General features: G+C 38.9%; 1 long non-coding RNA gene across 1 annotated transcript in view; it reads left to right on the plus strand.

Annotated features, from left to right (window-relative positions):
- Positions 1-3,229: 3,229 nt before the first annotated feature.
- The window catches only part of LOC129412189 (uncharacterized), a 34,561-nt gene continuing 18,959 nt past the window's right edge, over positions 3,230-18,831 (plus strand). Inside the window, exons 1-2 of the long non-coding RNA XR_008633605.1 lie at positions 3,230-3,433; positions 17,455-17,568. This is a non-coding gene — a long non-coding RNA (uncharacterized LOC129412189). The remainder of the gene's footprint in view (positions 3,434-17,454; positions 17,569-18,831) is intronic.

Raw genomic sequence — 18,831 nt, forward strand, 5'->3', positions numbered from 1 at the left:
AGTCATCATATATATATATACACATCTGTATATGTCTATGGGTTCAGTGCTAATGTCAATGTACAACCCTTACTTTGACATACTGTATATGTTAGACCGGATGTTGACAGTTCCTCATGGAAGAAGAGGAAAACGGGAGGCATTCCCGTTTAGGGAAGAAAAGCTCATTTATGTTTTGCAGACCAACGATATTTAGCAGGTTAGCTATGACCATTTATATATAGACTCTACGGCATTAACTTTATTAGGAGTTTTACAACACAAATTTTCATAGTGTATCTGTAATTGTATGAATTACAGTGATGGTGTTTCATTCCTAAACATCATCATGTTCAGCATGATTAATTTGAATGTACTTGTTTTAAATGATTGCATCCCTCTGGGTTACTTCATTCTTGTCCAGAGTATCAGATTTCTTTCATCCTAAATTTGAAAGAACTTCATTGCAAAAGTTTAATCACTGAAACACATATGCAGATGGCCCCGCTGAGACATCTCATTTTTTAAAAGGGGGGTCTTGAAAACCATCTCTTTCCCTCAGAAATGATGTAAAGTCTTCACAAAACACTGTTCTAAATATAGAGTGAAAATCTGCTGCAGATTAGCTGGCACTGCACTGATGGCTCTATAAGGCGGAGGCAGAGCTGTCTTCCATCCTTGACTGGCACCGCTTTGAACCGCACCACTCCACATCCTGTCGGCACTAGTTAAATACTGCAGCTCCAAGACTGTATATTAGGCCTTCTGTGAGAGAACTAAGGCTCAATGAGTATTTCATGAAGTCAGTGGAAATCCTATGTACTTCAATGTCTAGCGAAAAGAACTGCGGTAAAGCTGGATAACTAAGGGGAAGACGTATTTGACTTGAGGGCTAACTGAACATGATAGAAGATTCCAAACTACAGCAAATTGGGGATATTTGCCAGAATTCTTGTATTTCTGAGGGCAAAGACAAGCGTGGTGTAATGTAGGAGTCTGTAGCCTTTGATGTGTGATCATAAATGCGCATGTCTATACCAGCAAATGCACAAAGCACCAGATAAAGACCGCAGCGGATGACCCATTTTACACAAGCAGGAATTTGCAGTCAAAATGAAATGGCGTGAGGGAGAACACAACTTATATTTTACAAGTGAATTACTGTAGTGGCTAGTATCATCAGTGAAGATTTTGTTTTTTTTAACTCCTAGACATATTTCATACATATTTTATTGTTCATGAATGTACACGTGACTGCTTTCAACACAGTAAATGAGGTGAAGATTCAAATATAAAAAGTGACTTATCTGTCACTCTGCAGGGGTGGAATAACAGTTCTCACCTTTCTATTTAGTTCCTTAGTTCATTCATCTTCTTCTTTCTGATGCTGTATATTCACAACACTGTGCCTTTATTTGTTAAATGTAATAAATCATATACAAATGTTTACTTCTTCATGTTCATCACCCATGAAAGAAAGTGAGAGTTTTGCAGATAATTTAATAAAAAAATAATATAATTATGATGTGAGAAGATAAAACACAACAGAATGGAATTCAAAGCAGAGAAAATAATAGTAGTTTCTGAAATATTGCCATGTAGGCTCACATTATGATTCTTAAACTAATAAGAAAAGGTCCAAGTTTGTCCTTTTTAAGTGATTTTTCCACTATTGATATTTTCAAAAGGGTACTGACTCTTGTGAGCTTTTGAGCTTGTTATGTTTTTGATGAGGAAACAACATTAAAACATAGATTTGAATACAGCGTAATATGATTCCTTTAAAAAGCAACCACCCAAGGACAAGGTCTGGCTGATGATACAATAAAACAGGAATAAACCGCACAATGGTGAGGCGACAAAACCACAAGCACAAGAACATGCTACACCAGCAGTTTTAATAATCATTGTTTCAGAGATAATGTTTTGTGTGGAGATAAAACATTGCTGTTACTACTACTCAGCACACTGGAAGGATGTAACTGGAACCTCTGAGCCATCCATGTCAAATGTGGGTGTCTTCCATGAAGTGAAAGAAGTGATGAAGAGGAGAGAAGATGGAGGGAGGGGTAAAAGAAGTGCCACAAGGAGCAGAGTACTGGTCGACCCATGGCAGCAGTCAACTGGATGTGAAAACAAGAGAAAGCTTTGGAGAATATTGATTTAATGCAGGAGACTGGGCGTACGGGCGAAGATGTTCAGCCCCACATTACACACGCTCTATTTCCCACCTATGAACACCAAGCCCTGGTTTCTCTGCCTTCTCACTCACAAGGAGCCTCCCATGTTCTTTTATGTGCTCATTCCAACTGTGCCGATGTGAAAACATGAGTATAAATATGTAATAACCTTCTTTGTCTGCATACATCAAGGGATCTGAAAGAGGAACCACCCACCTCCGCACCTCTGCTTCCATGTCTCCTTTTTTTTAATTAGCTCCACTTCTGATAAATAATTGATTAGATGCACCAATTATTGCCTTGTATTTGATCTTATTATGTGGGTTGGATGGATTTTCCGACTTTGGGATAAAACAAATTGGCAGAAATGGGAATTCTTATAGAAAATACACTTCCCATGCACAAAGCCTACATGTCCATTTCAGGTAAGCATTTAACCTTCATACTTGTTATGTCTTTATAGTTTGACACTGCTTATGATGTAGCATGTGATTCTCCTAATTAAAAAAAAAATCTCATTGGTTTATTGGGCAATTCAGTAAAAGCCAAAATGTATTTGTGTTGAAAATGATAACTTTTTGATACATAAAACTGTGTTAAATTAAAGAGAATAGCAGGTTTTGAATGAAAAGTCAGCATTGTCTTTTTCGTTCGTGTCCCTTTCAGTCACTTCCCAAGTTAAGTTGATACTTCGGTGACAAATACTCAGCTCTTTGGAACAATTTGTTACTTACTGCCTCCTCCTCTTTGCTAAAATGATGAACATCAACACACACGCGCTCACGCACACACACACACACACACACACACACACACACACACACACACACACACACACACACACACACACACACACACACACACACACACACGCACATACATTCTTGTGCACAGCCTCAGAGTGTGTAGGCGCCTCCTGCTCGCCTCTCCACGCGCCCTGGGCCAATGACGTGCGTGGCAGCCTTATCATGCTTCTGCTGTATTGGCCAATGGGGCGCCTGAGTCACGTCACATGACGGCTTTCTGTTCGCCGTTTCTCCACACAGCGCTCTATCCCGGCGAGTGTAAGCATCACTTCGGACCTGACACCGGACACAGCGGACCTCCACTACACTCGTGTCTTCTCCGTGGCGTTCTATCTCCAGCGCGAAACTAAAAAACTCGTCCTGTGAAGTGGAGCGTCTATACCGCGAGGACCCTGAAGTGTGCCTGCCGTCCCCACATGACCAGAGGATCGCGTGTGCAAGACAATAAGGCTGCGAAGTTATGAAACTGTAAGTAAGCCGTTATATCAATTAATAATTCATTCCAGCTATAAAATGCTAATGTTTCTATTACGCGTAATGATGCGCAACGCAACTTGTCTAGATTATTTCAAGTTTTATTCTCATTTTCATTCATTTCATCTAAAGTTTAAATACGAACATTTTTCTAATGCATTCCATCTAATTAATTTATTATGTTCCCCCCACCTATTTCTGCGCGTAAAAGCGCACGGGGCACTGTCCACGCAACGCGAGCCAAAGCATGAAAAATAGATAAAAAGAACACTTTAAACTCTCTGACCTCAGGCAGACAGGCTGTGCAACCGGTCCCCACAGCTCATGAGGACAATTATGGCGGGCCAAGGGGGCAAAAATTAGTAGTTACGGTTGAACAAGGCTGCACTTAACTTCAAGCTGCTGAACAAGAGGGTGGATCTCTCATCTGTGAAATCCTGTCTTTATTTCAGCAAAGAAAAAAAGCAATTTATGTCCGTTTTCAGTAGTTTTGACAGTTAGTTCGGAGGTCAAGTCACTGATCCTTTTTATTGATTGGAATTAGGGAGTCATACAGAGAGCAAGATTTATGTCAGTGTTGAAGTGGCTAAAAAGAAAAGTCCACGATTTTTTTTTTCTTCCATGATTTCTGCACAATCAGTAGGGACAAGCTGGAGGGGGGGACCGGTTCCATTTGATGTTTTGAAAGGCTTCAGATGGCTTTAATTAGGACCTATAAAATCTGTCTGCCCCATTCTCTAAGGCGGCACTCGGCTCTGCTCTGAAGAAGGGAGGGAATTGGCACACACACACACACACACACACACACATCTACACTCTAAGAAAAGAAAAAAAAAGCTACACAGAATGTCACTTCAGCAAAAGGATCGTCTAATGAAATTTTTATAACCTTTTTTTTTCCTACGGTATGAAGGCGCTCTGGTTATCTCTTTGTCTGTCTCTCACTCTCTCACCCCTCCCTCCTTCTATCCTCGCACCACCCCTTCACCCTATAACTACCACCTACAGTCAGCCTGACCCCGAACACCTGAAGGCTAGACATAATGATCAAGAAAAGTTCCTGTCTGTCTGGAACATGCTCTTGACGTCTCCTCCTCCTGTGTCTTCTGTGCTGTCCCCCTATTGGCCTGACTTTTCCTTGCTGTTCTCTCTGAAGTTGTCTTGGGACCACATTAAAAAACATGCTAGGTTGTTTGTGACTTTGTTAGGCACGAATTTAACTGGGTTTCATTGCTACTGCTTGCCACTGTGTTGCTTGTATGAATGCGAGTGAGTCATGTCGCTGCAATAGACGGCTGCAGTGTTGAAGGAAACATCAAAGAGTTCCTCTAAGTCTTTGTGTATGAGGGAGAGGATTCAGCTGTTCTTTTGAGTGCTACCAATGCACACGATATGACGAGCACTAAGAATTTTAAATGCTTTTTTACACTTTAGTTTAATCATTTCTTTTCACCTTTCAAAATGTTGGAAATCACCATAATATTGATTTTTGTGTATAGTTATTGAATGGATTAATATATGCTAAGACAAAGACTGGGGCTTGCTGGATACTATTGATTTGAATGCTGTTCAAATTAGACTGCAAGTAGTTTTTTGTACTTTTATTCCATAAATGTAGTTACATTTTCATAATATAACCAATATAATGTATTGTTGAAATGTTATTGCTGGTCTATCTCCTCTAATCATTTGCTTTATTAATTTGGTAGACATTTTAATTGTATCTTTTTGTCTCCGTTAGATAGTCTGGCGTTACATCTTCGAGCTGCTTTGAAGTTACCACGATTATAAATTAGCTTGCATGGTTGGAAAATAGCTGGTTAAGCGCTAAGGCTTTGTTTGACACCTTATCTTGAAAGCAGCGAGAAATCTCACCAAGTCATTTTTATCCTCTTCCCAGGCATGGAGCATGTATTAATTTAAATTGTTTGTTTGAAGATTATATTTTACACCCATTTGGACTTGTGTAATATAATCATTTCTGCATGGCGCAAACATTTGAGGATTTGCACAGACTCCAGTCCAAATCTTGCCACTTGTTTGTGTGCTTCTCCAAACTGTCTGTGTGTGTATCATGGCATGAGGGAGAATGAGGTTGTCTCTTCTTCTGCCACCATCATCCTTTGAAGAGGGAAGTCATAAAAACTCAATGGCTGCTACAAGCTGTTCCTCCCTCCTACACTTTGAGGCTTTCTACCTGCACATGAATAGGAGGCCCCGCCATAACGAAGGGGAAGAAGAAGATTTTATGGAAGGCGGAGGATGTGGGGGATGCGCAAGAGCTATACAGTACGTGTGAAACAGTGCAATGGTACCTGTCACAGAAATGTCCCCATACGCATTGTAGGTATAGCACACTGGATGCTATGGTAAAATTTGGTATATGTCAGTGTAGGATATTTACATGGCCAGTAATCAGATAATAATCAGATAATGATCAGATAATCCAATAATAAGAACAGATTTTTTGCACAAAAGAAATCTCATCATCATACCCACCTGACATATGTTAGTTAGTCAATGGATTTTTAGAGCATCTGTTTTATTTGGAAGACAAAATATGATGAATTTAAATTCATCATGAATTTAAAACTTTTGTCAATCTGTACCTTTTTCCTTTGTCAAACCCTGCACATGTGTGAACAGAAAGAAAGAAATCAAATTACTCAGACAAAATACCTGTTTACATTCAATTTTAATGACCTGATAAGTACAGAAACAAGATAATGATCAGATTTTTATGTGCAAGTAAACAGCTAACAACACCCTCCTATGACATTTGCATGTTTAATATCATTTCTATGTGGTGACAGTTCACCTCTATTTGAGTTTTAAAAAAAACTAATTTAAAAACAAATCTTATGCAACCAATATTAAATCTTCTGTATAAAAAAAATCATTTCAGTATTTATGCATTCAGCATGCAGGGATGATAAACCAAAAGGCCAGAAAAATACATTTCCACCACCAATGACAATAACATTAACCAATCACCACACGACAGATTACCGCTTTTGCTAACCACATTCCCGTGTGAAGCCAGAGCAGGAATGCAAAATGGAGGAGTCATTAAATTACCGTGCATGTGCCCTCCCTGGGAAAAGTCCCCAGCCGTGAAGAGGTTAATTGTTTTTGAATCTCCATCGGAGGGAAGAAAAAAGGGCTGGATGGGAGGCATAATTGAACAGCTGATAGTTGAGTGGCTTATGGATTACTGCGCCCAAAAGAGGGAGAAATGCAAGGTGAACTGGGATAGTGGGACATGGGTGTGGGGGCGATGCCGCAGGGGCTGTCTGGATTTCTTTGGGGGGAGATGAAGAACTTCAATCCTGTTTAGTCCTACGCCGTGACCCTTGAACCCTGTCGATGCTTCTCCCACTCCAGGTGCATGTGCTCACTGCTAGAACTTGCCGGTGCCTTTCAGCACAAGCTAATTTTTCACACATTTAAGCAGCACGGGGCTTAAGAGGGTCTTTTCACCCCCACTTCTGATTAGCTTTCTGCCACTCACACGAGGATGGGGGTGTGCTGCTGAAAACTTATAAAACATTGGACAATATTGTTATAACCAAAATGAGTTCATGTGTTCATGCAGTGTTTAAAAGAGGAGAATATTCCGGCTCCTCCATACTAAAAAGATCACAACGAAATAGCCAATACCCATAACAATACAATACACTGTTGCTTATTGTAGTGTCCTAAACATCCAAAGGGAACAATGCTGCTCAAAGGACTTAAATCATTAAATAAAGGCAATGGGTGAAATTTATTCTTCACACACTGTAAATATTTACCACCCTAGTCTATATACAATATGGGAAACAGTGGGTCAGGCATACCAAATTAAAGATACTATCCATTAGCCACATCTGTCATGAACTAGTCCTACAGGAAACATGTCTGACAAAATGTCTTGCTCAAGAACACAGTGGCAGTATGAACTAGACAGTGCATCATAGCAACTTTTCTAATGCTAGCTTTGCTTTGCACACTAATAGGTAAGAACCTAAGCTTAAAGTATGTTTCACCCACACTTCTGATTAGGTTTAGACCGCTCCCAAAGGTTAGAGATCTAAAGCCTGCTTAGTGGGGCAAGGGCACCCTGTGATAACATCTTCTTTTTTCTTACTCTAAAATATGGATGAGCGCAAAGAGGATCTGACATGGTGCAATAATCTTACTGGTGTTAATCAGAGGGATGTCATGTATAATTACAAGTGTGTTTGATAATGCTACAGACAACCACCTCAGGCCATGAGCGAAAAGTTTCCTGATGCTATTAAGGGGCGATAATAAAATTCAAGAATACCCGAATGGTACGAACCCAAGTGCATGGCCCGCTGATTAAAGCACTGTAAGGTTAATGAACCAATTTACATACGTTCTGCTGCCATCTGGGCGGAGTGACGAGGCAGATGCTACCCCCACTGCAATACAAAGGAATGTGCGGTTTGTGGAGAGCTAGGACATATTTAACACTGGTGCTGAAGGCAACTAGAAGGATCAGAATAAAATTAGAAAGCATCTGTAATTTCAGTTTTCTCTGCAGTTATGAAAGACAGCATGATTGATCCCAGAACACACTTTGAATATTAATGGTGTTGAGGGATGGATAAGACCTGCTCGGACCTGTCTGTCTTATATCATTTAGCATGCCAAAATTGCCAGCTAGAATGCAGCAATGTCAGTTTTACCTTTGTCTTTATGGAGGTGGCCATGGCACAGTTGGTTAAGTATTTGCCCACAAACTGGTGGCTCTGTAGTACTTAACAGTGTTTGTAACTGGTTATGACTGGAAGGGCATCTAATATAAAACTACCAAACTCACTGTGCGACTGGTTAGCTACTAGTTGTACATGTAGTTGTGCAAGTAATAACTAAATGTAGATGTAAACAAGTAGCGAAGGTAGTAGTAGTAACACTGCCAAAGGAGAAGCACATAAGTATCCAGCAGTACTGTGTTTTGGACTCTACGATTTGATTTTGATCAATAACATTTTTTTCCCAAGCGATATATCTTGTAGTAATACATGTTTTTGACATTGATACAAACATTATCAGAACTGTTAAAATTTTTTTTTTATTTTTCCATTTCAACTGAATAAAGCCCCCTGATCCACAAAAGCACAGGTTCTGTGTGACTGGCTCAGAGCTTGTCCACCTCAGTGCCAGCCTCATCTGGCCGATCGTGTTACAAACTGCGGGCTTCTCTCAGCGCTCCTCCAGCCGGGGAACAAAATGAAGCCTGTCGGAGATCAATACAGCAGTGTGAGCGGCGCACAGGGATACACTTAGACAAATCAAAGGCTTTTGCTGGCACGACCATAATCTCCGTCCGTCTGCTGGAATCAGATAAGGAAGTGTGAGGTCTCGCCCCAAAGCCTGCCAGGCCCCAGGGCAACAGGACCTGTCAGATATCCCTCTCCCAGGCAGCGACCGGAGCGTGCATATGGGGAGAGCAGACTGTTTTAGGCTCCTGCGGTTGGCCCCTGTCAGTGCGGATGAGGCAGAACAGCTGAAGAGATAAATGGGGATTGAAACGCATAATCTGTAACTCTTGTAGTGTGAATGGAAGAAAAATATTCTGTCTGTTTTCAATTGTTTTATATATGCTTGATTTGATGGTTTGGCTGCAGAACAGATGTAATTTATGGGATAATATGGGATGATTATGGCATAGTGAGTTATGTGTTTACCCATTAACTGAAAGGTAGCTTGTTCACACCTTATCTATTTTTGTATCCAGGGGCACTCCAGTCACTGTGTGGCATCTGGCATTTGTTGATAATAGATTACATTTAATTTCAGGCTTTGATATAACAACAGTTCTGACAGTGATCACAGAAGTATAGAGCTTGGGATTCAACGTCAAAAAACAAATGTTATTAGCTCAGTCTGCCATATTTGTCTGTAAGTGCGCAAAGGTCCATAGAGATGCATTATCCAAAACGATATTAAAACGTAAATTGCGCCATGGAAAAACTTCATATGGTAGATTATCACATTTTTATAAAGTGCTTTTCCACCTTGAAGGCACTCAAAGCGGCTTTAGATTTTTACATCAACAAACCACTCACCCATTCACAGTGGATCTGGCCACTCTACAAATTATGTTTTTTTTTTATGTTGAGAATGGGATTCAATCCGCCAATCATTGGATCAGTGGACAAATGCACTACCAACTGAGCTACTGTTGCCATAAACTATTGACTCACTATTCACTATTGATATAAAAAATAAAAAATACATCAACATTATCACGCTGCTCTTGTGTCATAATCCGTTTGAATGAGTCATAAATTTGGCATTCAGTATCTTAAAATCACCTTATCTATGAACTATGATGACACAATCCTGAACTCTATATCAGTTCAGTCATTTGTAGTCATAACATTAATTTGCAGTATTCATTTCAACAGTACAATAACTATACATTTACTACCATCAATTCCCTTGAACAATTTGAAGAAAATATTATGTGAACGTGAATCACAACGAAGGCAAGTGTTCTTCTTAGATTAGCTTTTGCCACAAGAGAAAGGCTTGGTGGATGTCACAGATGTACGAACAAAACGGCCACAATCCCAGTTTGAAAGAAATGATTTGCACAATTTTTATGAAAAGTGGTATTTGGTGCGGTTGGATGGTTCTATCAGCGGTGAGCAGCCACAGAGGAGTGCGATTTGAATGGGGGGAGGTTAGGTACAAAGATGTTGGGTTACTGTCACTACTTTGCTGCGCACGCTCCAGGTAAAGGCATTACTGTGCTCTCAGTGTTTCCTTTCTTAAGGCACTTCCATATTTTACATTAAGCCCCGCGTTGACTCTGGCTCTGCACAGCTTATGTTCTTACAGCTGAGCGTGTAGAACATTTATGCAGTAAAGATGAAAAGGCATCATGGATAGACTTCAAATGCATCAGTGAAGAGGGGTCTTTTGCAAACCTAGTGATTTAAGGGATCAATATTAAAACATCACAGGTGTTGGTGTATAATATCACAAGAACACTTGACAGCTGCACATGCATGGAGAAAAAATATGAATTAAATTAAATGCTATTTATGTCTCATTCGATTATTTTAGGCCTTGCATCCAGTTCATTGTCAAACAACAGAGGAAAGAAGTGGATTTTGTTCTTTTTTTCTACAGCTTGTTGAATTTACAATATATTCTTAAAGGCCACAGAAAGAAGAAAAGTACATTACTTTGGCATTGGTTTTGAATGCCAGATGCACAACATATCCAGACTTGGAACTGGCTCATGGTCTGACCAGTGACTCCATCTGGCATGACATAAACTGTTTTTCAGTCTTAAGTAAATCAAATAAAACAATGTTTTAGTCAGTGTACTTTTAACTTCATGCAGAATTCTTTTTCAAATCTAGCTGTTAATTTGAGCATCAAAATACCCTGTGTTCTTTCTGCCCTGCAGCAATCTTATTTTTACCTGTGTTGCTTTCCAAAACTCCCACTCTCCTAGCTAGCGATTTGGTAAACCATTTGTGCTTTAAACTTCCCGAGGATAAACCAAACATTTTTATTAGCAATGAGGGGACCATTGGGCATAATGAAGTTCTGTTTCTCAGCATGGGTTAGCCAGGCTCATGATTACAAATGCTCTGCTCATTGTGCCCCATCATCTCTTGCCTAATTGAAGACAATCTAACGAGACAATGGGGTCCCGCTCGTCATTCTGCACCAGTGGCTTGTTTTCGCGGAACGTGCCAGTCTGTTCAAATGGTGGGGGTCGTATGGATACCCGAATGTGCTCAAGCTTGTTTAATTTGGACCAAGATGATGGACAATTAAACTACAACTCCCAGGGGGCTTTGCACTTTGGTCACTGAGCCCAACCCATAGCTCTATCCGCCCTTGTAACTGCTTTTGGATGTGTCTGGGTCAGTCGTTTTGGGGCGTAGCGTGGTTGGTAGGCATAATGGCTGATTTGGGGAGAGTCCCTGGGTGCCTGGCCTCCTCTCACCTCCCTAATATACTCTGAATACGTCCCCCTGGTGCAGGGAGGGGGCAAGCAGGAGGAAGGGGGGGCAGGCAGGAAGGGGGGGTGCTGGTGGATTATGTCTGGCCATGGTTTAGGAGTGTTTGTCATCTGGCCCCTGGGGGCCTCGGCTCCTTTGTGTGAATGTCAGGGGCCCGTACAATGTCAAGTGACACAGCGTGAATATTCAACCAGGGAAAAGCAAGTTAAGAGGTGAAATGAGACTTTGTGTTTGTAGATTGATGCATGATTTTTGGAATTTGACAGACAATTCCAAAATGAAGAACTATTGTTTCCTTTTGAATTCTTTTTGTCAGATGGGCGGTTTGTTTACTTGCTTTACATGTTTCAGTTACTTCCAGTGGCATTCTTCTGAAAGTTTTAGTTCAAAACTGCAAAACCTAGAGACCTTACCCGCATATAGTGGCATTTCACCAAAGCAAGCTTTTCCATTTACGTGTTTCCATTTCTGAAACCTAGTTTCAAATGTGATCAATCAGTACACATTAAAAACATTTGACAAAACTTTTTTGCTCTGATGGTCAGAATAATATTTTTGACATTTGTACCCCATTACCCCACAATATTCATGTTAATCTATAATATTACGACCACGCATTTGAGAAATTCTGACAGCATGCACAGTGTGACAGAACAACAGGTTTCCTCATGATTCATTTCGTATCCAATCAAGGCGCTTGTCACTTTGCGCACAAGTGTTTAGCGCCCGAGCAAGAGACAGAATCCATCAAAGAGGAAGTGATGCTCATTTGTCTACAGACGCATCAATAAATCAGAACACAGTGCAGCCACAGCTTGCCTCTTTCCCAATGATTACTAGTGTGAGGAATCCATCAAACTCACTAATGTTGCCACAATGAGACGCTGTGGCATTGTTTGTTCCCCAGTCAATTTTAATCTAGAATCTGGGGGAGAAGACGACAAAAAGTAAAAAAAAAAAGAAATAAAAAAAGCCAAAAAATCCATACACAGTGCTGTTGCTAATGTGTTCTTCTCAGTGTGGGATCCATTAACACAATCTGACATATGCAGAATGTCATTAAACAAATCAGGAAGGTTATGCTAATTTTACAGTTTTTAAATGACTTTTATAAAACTGAAATTATTATGCTAATATTTATATTAGCATAGCACTTTCTTCATACTTTTAGAGCACTAACTGGAGAACAAATAGCAATCTTTGAAGAGAAACCACTTTTTTTAGATGATCTTTGAACCACATGATCCTAATAATTCAATATTTTAAATGTTGTGGGTAGGGATGTCAAGATTATCATATAAATAAACTTAAAGTGCCTATGAACTGTTAATTTTACTGAAACACAGTTAAGTTCATTTTATTTATTTGACAAAAAATATATATATCTTTGTGTAAATTGGGCCAAGCGTTTGGATAAAATTCTCCCTAGTGTGATCTCATCAGTATGGAATTTTGTACTATAATTTTCATCATATTTTTATACTTTTCTTCACAAATTAACTAACTTTAACAACTTTATCACTCAGAAAGTTTGATTTCATATTCATACGGCAATGGTCATCTATTATACAATGTGAATGGAAGTAACTGAAAGATTTCAGTGTTGGGTTGTGGTGTGACTATATTATTGTGAATATTTGTAAAATTCTGATGTTCATTCTCATAATCGTACTACTAAAATGTGTGGGATTATAAAATGCACTTTAAAAAACTAAATGAACAGTTAAAAGAAATTCTCCATATCATCAGCAGTTATTTTGTGGTTAGATCAGCACCACACGTCTGTATTTAACATGAATTCTGACTCAAATGATCTCAGTGAAATGACTAAGAGAAGCTTGCTCGTTTGACAGTGAGCATAATGTGCATTCAACACTGTCTTTGTACTACACAGATGAGTACATACACTCAGAACGGAAAGTGCACTTGGTCCTGCTTGTGTTATACAATTAAGTGTTTAAGTGGCCTTTATATGTAAATGTGTCTATTTTTTCTTGTGGATCTTTTAGGAACATGCCTTGGAGAGAATATGAATAGATGCATTAGATGATGTAGTTGAGTGGGTAGTTCAGTGGAGCACTTTTATCTGTTTAGCTTTAGTATATTAATGAGGCTACACTCTGTTCTCAAACTTTTTACACCACATGTATTCTCAGGAAATATTTGCTTTCTAAGAACCACTAAGGAATAATACAGTGTAGCAACAACAAAATGATAAAAGACACAACTATCTTCTAAGGTCTAAAGCTAAAAACAAGAATAACATAAGTAAATATAGATATATAATATATAAATATAATGAAGTAATGGTAGTTTATTTACTGTTACAATATGGAGTGATGGTGGCACAGCGAGTTCAGTTTTCACCCACAAACTGCTGGTTCATATCTCATCCATGTGTTCTTTGGCACAATATATTTATTATTATTATTACATTTATTTACTAAATGCTTTTTTATTTTATTTTTTAAACTATTTACTATTTTTGATAGTGATGACAAAAAAATTTTGTGAAATTTCATGCTTGTATGTTAATTAACCCCAACAATTTAAAATACAGATTTTAAACTGGCAAAATATCTCCTGATTATTGTTATCAGGATTTCTTTTTCCTTTATCAACCATCCCAATAATGGCTCTAATTAAGGCTGAGCAATTAATCAAATTTAATAAAGATTGAGATTCAGTCATGTCTAATGGTTGATGATAAGCTTGGCTGTTTTTAATGGAGAGGTCCACAGTCAATCCTGTCAGTAACAGCACGTGGTTTTGGAGCTGAGTTCAGGCTTTGGAGGAAAAAAAACATTTGACTTTATACATATACATATATATATATATATATATATATATATATATATATATATATATATATATATATATATATATATATATATATATATATATATATATATATATATATATATATCACACACACACATATATTAAATGGCACTGTTTAAAAGTCTGCATCCATTATGTTCAAAAAATCAATAATGAAAGACATTTTCATTTGCCGGTGAAAAGTAAAAAATACAATTGAATCAAAAATGGTCGAAAACAGATCAATATGAGATTAAAAAATCATGATTCATTTTTTTCCCATATCGCCCAACTTTAGCTCCAATTGAATTTGACTGACACAAAGCAAAAACTCTAAAATTTGTATTGTAAAAGTTCAACGTGCACCCAAACTCAGATTTACAGTCTATGCAAATCAAAGCATTCCGACTTCTTCTGGTGTTGAGAAGAAGAAAGCATACGAAGAGCGCTGCTGATCTTGTGTGGGCAGGGAGGCTCGGAGGTTTGCATCATGTCTGCCACGTTCTCCCCGAGGGTATTCTCTGTTCTCGCGCGCATACAAGCGAGCGTTTTCCCTCACAACGCGGCGGGAGTCTGTCTTCATCTGTCCTATTGATTAATGAAGGCAGCTCAGCAGGGGTCCAGGAGAAGGCAGGAGCGCAGATCAAGGCTCCATCACAACCATATATACACACACAGACTCATGCACACACACACATGCATGCACACCTAAACACACACGCACACACAGACACACAAACTGCATATAAGCGCACACACACACACTGTTCACTCTGTTTTTGTCATGGTTTGTCACAGTGCACACTGTTGTCACCAGCAGCTCTGTCATGCTACTATACACATGGCCTCACAGACAGAACATGTACAGGACGGCAATGAAGAATGGTTTGACAGTCATTGCGATACATGGAATTTGCATCTTGTCTTTCTCTAAAACAATGTAAAAATAGAAATAATTGGATGGACCAAAAGTTTTATAGTTTACTCTGGATCATTTGTTTGATGCTATTATTTTGTATTCCAGTCAACTGAGAAATAACAATTTTATGAAGTCTCGCTACAAAGCACACTTGTAAACACTGGGTGAAAGTTAAAAATGACTGCAACAATTGAAAGAAATATTGTGTTTGTACATGTATATCATTTGTATTAGGTCTGATAAAAGTACTAATAAAAAACTGAGGAATAGATTATGATTTTTACAATAAAGCAATTAAGCACGATCTAGGTTGCCTCTTAATTATGGTTCATAGATGCTGCAAAATTAATCTACCAGAAATGTGTGAAAACAAAATATATTGATTATGTTAAACACTAAATACATTTTCATTTCATTGCAGGACTGAAAACATCTTTGTCACACGCCCACACACACACACACACACACCAAATAAATTACCATAGCTTAACTGTACGTGCTCTTGACTGAAAAGGCGTCTCCATAAACATATTGTTTGCAGATTAGGTTGGGTTAATGATCCAGTCTCTTCGGAGCGGTGCATCTGTGTTGTGTTCATGTGTGTTTGGCCAAAGGGAAACTGCACAGCTTTCATGTGCAGCCTCTCTCTCCCCTCTCTTTTTCAAAATGAGACAAGCCCCAGGCGCTGTTTATGTTATTAGGGCTGCAAAGGTACCAGAGCTAAAATTATGTCCCAACTAACCTCCGTGGGCAGGCCCCGTATTTTCTTTGCATGATTTAGAAATTACAGGTTATGTACTTTAAGGCTATTTTGAATAATATGCCTTCTCCAAAATCACAAATTGTTATTTCAGTAAGTAATTTAACAAGTCCAGCAAAAATGGATTAATGTTTTTTGCCACTCCTTTGCCAGCTGATAGGGCTGCCTCAGAAAGGTGTCAAAAAATGTGTATAATTAATGTGCAACTTTGGATTTCATAGCATGTCATTGTAGTATATCTTTGTTCGGGGAGTAACAACAAAGCAAAAAGGCGGCTATTGTGTTCATAAGTAAACTACAACAATTCATATTATATCAGTTGAAAGCAATTGTGAAAATCATATAATTGCGATATTTCTGTCTACAATCAGGTACAGAGAATCTGCTGTGGCGAAGGTTTTGCAAAAGCTGAAAAGACAGACTTTGCTTTGTTTATAATTAGCATAAAACCAAAAATAGTACAACTTTGAAGCCGTGCTCAGAGAGAAAGCTGTCTCCACACACCTCTCCCTCCTTTTTTGAACATCGTTTTTATGATGCAAAACACAGGAGAGACAATTTAGTTTCAAAAATGACCACATATTTTTGAGTGCATTTGTTCCCTTCCTCCATGACTGTTCCTGTTGAGGCATGCCTGTGTCCCAGCCAACCAGCATCGAGTCGGGGCAGGGCAGGAGGAGGTGTGGGGGGGCCGGAGAGGAGGGCATGGGGACCAGACAAAGAGCCCCTGTTGCAGTACGGGATGGAGGGGTGGGCCTTTTGGGGTTACACACAGACAAAGTAGGAGCTGGTGGTGCTATGGTTATCATTTGTATCATAATGAACGGCAAGGGATCATGGGTAATTTCCTTGTGTAATACAGGGGAGAGAAAACGCCATTCATTTTTGTTCGTGTTTGCAGAATGCTTTATCAGCCTCGCACATAGTCAACATTGGTGTACTCCACAAATAAATTGATAGCGACCATTACAGCTGGTAGCAATTTTATCTCAGCACTCACTACTCAGAACAGACGCATGCACGCACACCCAGGCAATTTATGTTTAGTGGAGGTTTTGATTCAAATAACAGCAACAGAAATTGAATAAACCTTAAAACAACAATATGCTATCACACTCTCAAAATGTATGTCGATAGAGTGTTGACACAATGTTTTATTTAGAGCTCGTCGTTTTTCGTAGTAATATAGTCAGTATAACAAGTAAGAACTACTATGACCATGATCCTTTGCTCCAATGAAATACGACCAGCAATCTGTTTGAAATGTGCTGTAATTTGGTTATCTTGGAATATGGCAATGACTGAACAGAAGGATCACCTGGGTATATAGAAGAAACAAAAACAAATTTCCAACAATATTGTGTCATAAAGTTAAAAGTTTGAAACTACTGTATTGTGAGATCTAGTTATTTTCCCATCCCTGAGAATAAATTTCTTTTTTCCCAGTTGTATTTTGTCTAGTACATGTCTAACCCAGATCCCCCTGATGCTTAATTTCTCCGTGTTTCCTCTGTTACAGGTGATGGGTGAAGACAGTAAAGTTGCAGTTGACCACTCCAGGACAAAAACAGGGGAAGCTGGGAGCCCCAAGAGCCACACTTAACAAAGAAGAGGACATGTCGATGAGAGAGGGGTAAGAGAGCGCTGTTTATACCCACCCCGTACCCCCAGTATTCCACGGTATTCTACAAAGCCTGTTGTACTTCCTCCACCTGTCTGTGACTCAGCCCTGTTCCTATTGCCTAGATGTTTGCATGTACTTTATGGGTTTTGTTCCTTTGTTTGTTCTGGTCCTTGGCATTTGGCCACAGTTTCCAGGTGAAACATTGTATTTGTAAAATTCACCTGCTGGATATTAACTGTGTTTTGTCTCCTTTCAAATGGACAAACAGTTGGATGACAGATTAATACATTCAGTCATATTATTGCTTTAAAATCATGACAGTGACCATGGCAAGCAAGAATGATAAAAATTTTACTCAATATCCTTTAAAGGTGGTTTGTGCTTATCTTGAGGGAGAGGCTTTTACAAGTCAGATCTGTGGCAAGATTACAAGATTAAAGTAAGAATACACACATTTTAAGCATTAAAAACACACAGAATTAAATAAATGCTCTAGATAGATACATTAATTGAGTAGCCTGTAATATTCAAGGCAATAAAATCTGTTGTAGCTATGATGCAATCTGATAATTTAAAAGATTGGTGTAAAACTATTAACATAACACTAACAAACATATAGTCAATTTTGTGAAAAGAGATGATAACATTTGTTCAGCTCAAATCTGATCATCCTGCAGAAAAATTACAAAAAATTTCCCACTAGGACAAAGAAAAAGTAACCACAGTTAATATTGAACATTATTGTTATGTTGTATTTAGTATTTATGAGACAGGCTTAGTTTTAGAGCATGATTTAAATAACCGACAAACACTAAAATGTGTCCAAGTAACCACCATTCAAGTTTTAGCACCTTAGTTAGCCAAACAGTTTTCTTTGGAGCTTTGATGGGGACCAGCATTACCTTGAAGAACTTGGGCGCATATGGCCACAGGGCAGAGCACAGACGTGAGACTGGGAGAGGAGCCACCTGATTTGTTTTAACTGTGTTTTCCAGCAGCTCTGTGCACTCTATAATCCCCCCCTGAGTGAGAGAGAGGAGGAGAGGCCCATTTCCGCTCACAAACATGATCAAAATGGCTTCCCCCGTGGTTAAATAGTGGAGGCAATGAGAGGGAAACGATTCAATCTGCCTACAGCTTCTCTGCTCTATTTTAGGAATTTATGAAACGAAACATTACATTATTATAAAAGTTTAAATTCCGACAATAACTTGGACGTGTGTTTTGGGCATTGTCAAAACAAATGCAACACGAGACATAGCTTTTCATCAT

The sequence above is a fragment of the Boleophthalmus pectinirostris genome, unplaced genomic scaffold, assembly GCF_026225935.1.
Source record: "Boleophthalmus pectinirostris isolate CB_2022bp ecotype Guang Dong unplaced genomic scaffold, ASM2622593v1 HiC_scaffold_7, whole genome shotgun sequence".
NCBI classification, from domain to species: domain Eukaryota; kingdom Metazoa; phylum Chordata; class Actinopteri; order Gobiiformes; family Gobiidae; genus Boleophthalmus; species Boleophthalmus pectinirostris.